At 55.0% G+C, this 8494-nt stretch overlaps 1 long non-coding RNA gene across 1 annotated transcript; it reads right to left on the bottom strand.

The window, feature by feature from the left end:
- Positions 1 to 570: 570 nt before the first annotated feature.
- Positions 571 to 6092, bottom strand: LOC117203336 (uncharacterized). Its single transcript, XR_004486067.2, has 2 exons — positions 5108 to 6092; positions 571 to 1460 (listed from the first exon to the last, which is right to left on the bottom strand). It is a non-coding gene; the product is annotated as an uncharacterized LOC117203336 (long non-coding RNA).
- Between the last annotated feature and the right edge of the window lie 2402 nt (positions 6093 to 8494).

Here is an 8494-nt window from a genome sequence, read left to right as displayed (position 1 = left end):
GAAGGATGCCACATAATGGGAAGCTGCTACGTCGCCTGGACCAGGGTTCCTTTAAAGAAGCACATGGTGATCTCCTCTTAAGTGTAAAGGAAGCTAGGAGATGAGAAAAAGGCGTGTCTGCAGCCCTCAAGGGACAGAATTAACCCCCCACCCCCGAGTCCCCAGGTTACAAATCTGAGTGTCACTAGTTCATACCATTTCCAGCACGAACAGCTGGGGGCAGGTGCAGGGCAGCTGTGAATTAGGGCTGCCGCTCCCCGAGGGGCTGAGTCTTCAGGAAGCAGGCCCTTCTCAGCCCTCTCTCCCCAAGAAATCCAAAGAGTTTTACCCACTTCATTTTGCTTATTTGATTCACACTCTCAAGGGACCGTAGAATTTCAGGATTTTCAGATGAGGAATCAAAACGATAATTTTTCAAAAGATTCAGATAATTAATCCCAGATCCAAGTTCTAATATTTCTGGTTATCAAGAAAACTCTGCTTCCCTTGAGGTCCGTCTCTTGTTCAGACTCCCCCTCACTTACCCCCGGAACCCCTCGTTATGTGTAAAGGAAAAGAGCAAGCCAGTAATAGAGGTACAAATACATTTGCATTTTTTCAACGTCATGCTATAAATCACAGTCAATGGCATTCTTTGATGCCGCATACCTTTAAGAAGACAGTGATTGGGTGATATTATGTAAAAATACATTTTCAAACCCGATCTTGGATGGCAAGTCAGTGGGACCCAGTACAAATGCACAGGAGGTTGCAGCCACGTTGCTGGTCTAGCCGCAAGGCTGGGCGCTGGCCAGGGCACTGCTCTGAGACCCGCCGGCACGCCGGTGACTCTGGAGAGGACGGGACATTTTCCCAGAATGGGCTTTGCTGGGGCCACTGTCCCCGCCCACCGGGGCCACGCTGCAGCCTCTGGAGCAGGCAAAATCAATGTCCTCCATGTCGCGCAGCCCCTTTCCGCCCACGTTTCCGTCCACATCACCCTCGCTGTCTTGCAGTAAATGCCTGTCCCTGCCTGACCCACGTCCTCCCAGCCACCTGGAGCGGCCAGGGGCCAGTAAGCCTTCAGAGCAAGGTGTCAGGACAGCGTACCGAACCCCTGCGTAACCCAGCATCTCCTCCGGCAGCAGCGGGCTCAGGAGAGGAAGCGGGGATGTCGCCCTGCGGGGGGATTATCCCGCCGGGGGCCCTTCAGCGTGGCCCCGTCACTCTGCAGGCAGGTGCCCTGGGTCGGGACGCTTTTCTCTGTCCTGCGGGGACAGTCACGTGCATTCGGTGCCACGAGGGGAGGGGTGACAGGACACAGCCTGTCGGATCCCCCATCTCAGGCGACAGAAGCCCAGTAGTCCTGCAGGTACACACGCCCGCGCGAGATGACACGTCTGCACAGCGTCTCCCCGCCTTTCCTCACGGATCCTCCACTAGGTCACCTTCCTCTGTCAAGGTGTCTTTCATGTGCATCCCTTACACAAAATACATTTAAGACTTTAAGGTAAAATCATGGAACGGCACTGCTACATACACTCGTTTATTATGAAAGCTCACCGTGGGCAGCCGGAGGAGAAGTCTAGGGGCGTTTAGGTCCCTGCTCAGTGCTCTCCACCGGATCTCACGGGTCTTTTTAAATCAAATTCTGGCTCTTCCAGACCCTTTATTTTGAACATTTCTGGCATCAAGTTTGGCCCGGGAAGTCACTGTGTCATAATTGCGGAGAGTCTAACAGAGACCCCCTGCGGTCAGGGATAACCAGGTGCCCGCTGCCGGGTCCACGTCCTGCAACTGCACGGGCCGCCACCTCCCAGCTGTGCGACAAGGTGTAGCTTTTCCTGTGCCCCGTAGCCAGGTGTGGTGGGAAGGAAGCTTGCCCGCTCCAGTCCGGAGCTCACGGACACGTGTGAACGTGGGGCTTGGCTCCCAGGCCAGCCACACCTGGCTCCCTCCACTTTGGCTTGAGCCGCGCTCCAGATGGACCCGCGCGGTGTCCCTGCGGAATACAGCTCAGCCAGCTGTCGTCCTGGAGCCGCCCCCCTGTGCCTGCGTGAGTCACCACCCACCACCGGTGTGAAAACGCGGTCTCAACGCTCGACGCGGGCGGTCAGAAAATCCTTAAACTCATCGGTCAGTAAAGCGGATCCACATTTTATAAGCTGGTCTAGAAGGCTCCTCTCTCCAGGTTGCCCCCGGAGCACCGAGAAGGCGGAAATCTCGGACAGGCCCCCAGGGGCGGGAGGGACCGTCAGGGTGAGCTGACATCCGTGCCCCTTCCATTCGGACCTTTGGGAGCAAACTCGGTATATTTTCAAATTTTTACTAAGTTTTTTCCCGAAGAGCTAACACTCCTTATAATTAAGCTTCTGGAAAATGTATGAAAATCAAAAGTCGGATATTTTCCCCCACAAGGATCATTACTTGATGCAGTTCTTTCTAATTAAAAATTTGTGTTTCTTACGGTTTGAGATGGAGTCGGCAGCAGGAACAAAGAGAACGTTGGCAGTGCCAGTCCCCCACCTCACCCGGGGCTGAGCCCACAGCCCACAGGACCCCGACGTGACTCTGCGACCAGACGTGGCAAACACGGAAGGCCGTCCCTCCTCTGCCACCGCGGTGGCCACGCCTCATCCCTCCCGATGCTTTGTCTCCTTTCTCCAGCCTCTTCCCCTCCACCCCGAAGTCTCCCTGAACATCCCCCCGTGCGCTGTCACGCTCGCTGAGACTGGGAAGCAAAGACGAATTGCCGAAAACTGCCTAGAAGACGCCGAAGGCAAGAAGGGGGGAGAGAGACGTGGACCCAGAACAGGAAACAAGACAGGAAAGGGCGGAAACCTTCAAAACACAAAGGAAGATTAATTCCGTCAAACCCCTTCCACAGGCTTCGGGACGAGGGGTCATACGTGGAAAGATGCTTCAGAAACTACTGACGCGGCCGACACAGACTAGGCCGTGAGCAGGCGGAACAAGGGGGAAGGAAGAGGCTCTGTAACACCTTCCGCGGCTTCAGGGACAGAAGTGGCACCGCCGCCGGCATCGCAGCCCAGAACGCACCTCGGGACTCCACACAGATTTTCTGTCTTTCTCCAACCTTCTCCGATACCCCACAAGCCTAGCTACAATCACCTGGAGAAAGTCACGCAGAGCCGCGCGGGTCCAAGCTGAACGTCAACTCCGCCTCACGCAGGAAAAGCAAAGAAAGAGGATGGAAGCTCCACCACCTCGCCGAACTCACTCATCACCAGGATGGGTCCAAGGAGTAAATACAAGCCAGACACAGGGACAGAGCGCGTGGAAAGGACACCCGTGAAGAGGACGGGACCTTGAAGACTGCATGGTGGGGGAGATGGCCTGTGTTCTGTCAAAATGCAAACTTGGATCTGCAGGCGGGCCCGAGACAGAGCTGGCCCAGCACTGCCCCAGGAGATGGCTCTGGCCCTGCCCGCGCCCTGGCCAAGCCCTGCGGGCCACTCCTCCCTCTGGGCCACCCAGGCCCGGCCTCTGTCCAGAGCTTCCCTGGAGTCCTGGTCCGGCTGCCATTTCTTTTTTAAAAAAATAAATTTATTTATTTATTTTTGGCTGCATTGGGTCTTTGTTGCTGCGTGCAGGCTTTCTCCAGTTGCGGCAAGCAGGGGCTACTCTTCATCGCGGTGCGCGGGCCTCTCACTGTTGCGGCCCCTCTTGTTGCGGAGCACAGGCTTCAGACGCGCAGGCTCAGTAGTTGTGGCTCACAGGCCTAGTTGCTCCACGGCATGTAAGATCCTCCCAGACCAGGGCTCGAACCCGTGTCCCCTGCATTAGCAGGCAGATTCTCAACCACTGCGCCACCAGGGAAGCCCCCCAGGTGCCATTTCTGACACCCCTGACTCCAGACGCTGCTGGCCACCCAAGTCCCCTCGTTCTTCCTTGGAAAAGTGGCCTCCTTTGGGCTGCAGCATCCTTCAAACCCTTTGGTCAGCGAGGCCTGAAGCTGGAGCCCTCGCCTGGCACCATGGGGATAACACAGACTCAAGGCGTCTGGAAGACAGAACACACACCTCTGGCAGATGTGTGCACGCCCACATCCCTTCCTGCCGCTCCCCTTCTCCCGACCCCAGGACCAGCTCTCCCACCGTCCTCACCCTGTCTCCCCCTGCCCCCCGGGCAGTGCTGACGACGCTACAACAGGGATGCAGAGGGGCCTGGACCACCCCCAGGGGCCATGTGCTGAAGTGGATGGAACTCGAGGCAGAGGAAAGAACACCAGCACCATCTCTGGGCTGGGGCTGGGCATCCGGAAAGGGTTTCTTTCCAGTAACACCAGCCCTTCCTCTGCCCCGACTGTAGTGCAGAGACGGAGTCAGCCCAGGACAGGGGAGCTCATGCAGGTCGCAAGCCTGAACAAATGCCGGGACTCGGGTGCAGACTAACTCTTGCCCCATAGTCAGGGCTGAGCAGGTCGTGGAAGGGCTCCAGGGGCGGAGCAGACAGCACCGCTGAGGGCCGTGTGCCCCGAACTCCTGCCCAGCCCCGCGCCCCCCAGGGCGAGGCAGGGCCTGCCCGATGGGGCCAGGCGGGGCCCGCCCCTCCCCAGAGTGAGCCTGGGGGCCTCAGCCACGTGCAGCCGCTCGGGTGGAAGGCAGACCGGAGTGCTCGCCTGAGCTCCAGCCCACGCGGGACGGTCCCAGCCCGCCCAGCGGCCAGCGCACCTGCGCGCAGTGCCCACCCCCGCCGCCGTCCAGGCCGCCCTTCCTATGCTCTTCTGGTGCCCCATCATTCTTTGGAACAACTTGATCCTCTGAGCTTCCCTTTGACACTTTGAAAATCACACAGAGAAGCCCTAAACTGTTAATTTAAAGTGAATATCGTCCAGTGTCCCAAGCCCCTTCCTTCAAAAGCAGATCAATAACCCGGAAGAAGGAGGTGCACTTTGGCCCAACTGGCCCTCACGTGCCTGGACGGCACCTGCAGCCAGAATCACGAGGAAAGCCTGCAGGTCCCACACCCGCTGGGCCCGCCCACCTGCCACCCCCCGCCGCCTGCCCATCCCCCCTCCTGGGGTCCCACCACGTGCCCATCCCCCCACCCTCATTCCCCCGCCACCTGCTGTGAGTCCCTGAACCCTTCCTGAGGGCCGGCCCACCTGTTGCTCCTGACCCTTCTGTTCTCTGCTGTCCCACTGGGTCCCAGCCGGATTATTTCCGGGGCTGACTCATCCGCCCGGCTGTCTGGCAGCCATCCGCCCTGGCCGGGCTCCACTGGGGAGCGGCTTGCAGGCGTGGACTCAGCCGCCTGGCGCTGCAGGGCCTGACCCGCTGCTCTCACTGTGCCTCCGACCAGGCTCCCTGCGTCCAGAGCCTCCGCCACCTGCTTGGAGCCCGGGCTCCCGGGTCAGCTGTTCCCGCATCTGCTCAGAATCCGCGCGTTCACGGTGGAATTCTCTCCCTCTGTCACGGCGTGGAATCCCTAACGCCAGGGCTGTGGCTCAGACCCAAGTTCACAGCCACGTGATATTTCGTGTTCTGTGAAAGTTAGATAAGATGTGGAGCTTTCAGAGATTCAGGGCGCAAGCCTGCCGGTGCGCATCCTCAGAGGGGCCTGGGCCTCCTGGGGTTGCTCAGGGCGCGCGGAGGGCTGGCGGGGCTGACGGAGGAGGGGACCGGGTCTGACGCTTTGCGGAGAGAGGAAGGGACTAGATGTGGGGACAGGACAGATTTCCTTTTTATCTTACTTTTTCCAGTTTTACTGGGAAATCGTTGACGTGCATTGCTGTGTAAGTTTGAGGTGTACAACGTGATGACCTGACTTACGTAGATTGTGAAATGATCATCATGATAAGTTTACTGAACAGTCAGCATCTCATACAGACACAGAAAAGGAAGAAAAAGAGAAAATACATTTCTCCTTGTGATGAGAGCTCTTAGGATGTCCTCTCTTAGCAGCTTTCCTGTACACCGTAGGGCAGAGTGTAAACTATGGTCACCGCGCTGGGCATCACAGCCTTCGTCCTATTCTTCCTGCAGCCGGACGTCTGTTCGTTCCGACCACCTTCCTCCAGCGTTACCCCCTCCTCTCCCCTGCCTCTGGTGACTGCAAATCTCATCTCACTAGCAGTCCGGCGGGGTTTATTTTTTAGACCCTGCGTGCGGCGGCGGCACACAGTATCTGTCTTTCTCTCTGACTTATCTCACTTAGTTTCACACAGTTCCCTCAAGGCCCATCCACGTTGTGACAAACAGCAATATTTCCTTTTGCCCCGTGGCGGAACAGCGCCCCGTTGCGTACGTGCTCTTCACACACCCTCTTTATCCACTCATCCACTGAGGGACACTTAGGCTGTTTGTATGTCTCGGCTATTGTAAACGGTGCTGCAGTGAACATCAGGGTGCGTATATATTTTCGACTTAGTGCTTTCCTTTCCTTTGGATAAATACCCCAAAGTGGGGCTGCTGGCTCCTAAGGCAGCTCTATTTTTAACTTTTCGAGGAACTTCCACACTGTTTTCCACAGTCGCTGCACCAACGTTGTACAAGACTTCCCTTTTCTCTACTTCCTCGCCAGCCCTTGTTATTTCTTGTCTTTCTGACGATGAGCATCCCGACAGGTGTGCGGTGCCAGCTCATTATGGTCTTGACTTGCACTTCCCTAATGATTAGTGATGCTGAGCGTCCTTGCAGGTACCTATTGGCCATCTGCATGCCTTCTTTGGAAGAATGTCTCTTCCGATCTTCTGCCCATGTTTTAATTGGATTATTTCACTTGTTGCTGTTGAGTTGTATGAGTTCTCTATATATTTTGGATATGATCCCATATCAAATAGATGGTTTGCAAATATTTTTCCCATTTGGTAGGCTGTCTTTTTACTTTGTTGATGGTTTCCTTTGCTGTGCAGAGCTTTTTAGTTTCATGTAGTACCACTTGTTTCTTTTTTATTTTGTTGCTTGTGATTTAGGTGTGATTTCCAAGAAATCATTACCAAGACCCATGTCAAGGAGATTTTTTTCCTATGTTTTCTTCTGAGTTTCACGGTGTCGAGTCTTACATTGAAGTCTTTAATCCATTTTTAGTTAATTTTTGTGTAAGATGGGGTCCTTCTTTTACATGTGAATATCCAATTTTCCTAGCACCATCTACAGAAGAGACTGCCTTTTCTCCATTGAGTGTTCTTGTCTCCCTTATCAAACACTAGTTGTGTCTATAGGTGCTTAGGGTTTATTTCTGGGCTCTTGATTCTGTCCCGTGGTTATTTTAAAGTAAATTACAAAAATTTCAGAAGAGCCCCTGTTTTCAACACCATCAGAGCAGAAAATGTAAGAAAACTTTTTTCTATTTACTTAGAATAAAGACAGGCTCCCATCTTGCATTTTCAGGGCCCTGCCTCACCCTCATCCCAGCCCTGGGGCTCCAAGTAAACTTTATTTACAAAAACAGATGACTGAAAAAAAATAATAAATAAAAATACAAAAAAACCCACAGGCGACTGGCCAGCGCACCGTAGTTTGCCTACGTGAATTTTTTTTTAAATATTGCATTAACTATTATTTATCTTGGCTCCAGGTTTGAGGGGGGTCGTCTGTTCTTTGGGGTCCCCTTAAATACCATGCCTCACCCTTGTCCAGGCACACCGCGTGACCCCCCCATCCCTCCACAACCCCAGGCCTCCCCTGGGGTCTCACATCCAGGCCAGGCACTCTCTGGGGCTGCCCCTTCGGAAAACATAAGAAAACTTTTAATTAGCGGGTATAATAAGGCTAAACGATACTGCCCACCATAATAAAAACTACAGTCGGCGACTATACTCTTTGGTCTCTTTTAATAACGAATGAACATGCAATTTTATCTTACCTCGTGCTTCCCTGACGGCTCCTGCATGTGGGGAAGCAGAGGACTCGCCGTGGTCCCCACGCCTGTTTGGATGCTCCGAGGCCCCGTTCTCTGTCCCCGGGGCCCAGACAGAGCATCGCGGCATCCCAGGATGGCCGTCCTGCGTGTTAATGGGCAGACTTCTCAGGGCTGAAAGCACCTGCCAGAGGTAGTTCACATTTGCACCGAGCCCAGAGTCCCCCGACTGCCTCACTTCTTATGGGCTCACAAAAGCCAGATTTAATCAATCACAAGAACAGCACGAACGGGACGGTTTCCTCACCCCGTGCGGTGTGTGCTGACACTCCCGCGGCGTGACGGCGTCCCGCCGCCCTGCCGCTCGCGGACACAGCTGTGCGTGCACAGGGTGCGCCCATGGGGGAGGGGGATGCTCTAGGATGTACACAGCAGTCACCGCTGGAGAGTCACTGAAATACAATACCAGCCCCCGAGGGGTCGTAAGTTATTTTTTGACACTTATGAATGTTAAAGAAATGGAGTCCACCTTCGGGAAATAATGTTTCTTTATGTCTCATCCTATCCCACTTTCCCCAGAAGGTGGAACGAATGTGTGGCGGTGTAAATCACGGTGGTGGCCCTGGGGCGGCCCTGCGGCCCCCTGGCCAGCTGAGCTGAGAGTGCAGACGGCGGCCCCAGCTGTGGAGGC

Source organism: Orcinus orca, chromosome 17, assembly GCF_937001465.1.
Source record: "Orcinus orca chromosome 17, mOrcOrc1.1, whole genome shotgun sequence".
Lineage (NCBI taxonomy): Eukaryota > Metazoa > Chordata > Mammalia > Artiodactyla > Delphinidae > Orcinus > Orcinus orca.
The sequence above is the reverse complement of the archived record's forward strand: the minus strand, read 5'-3'. Positions and strand labels throughout refer to the sequence as shown.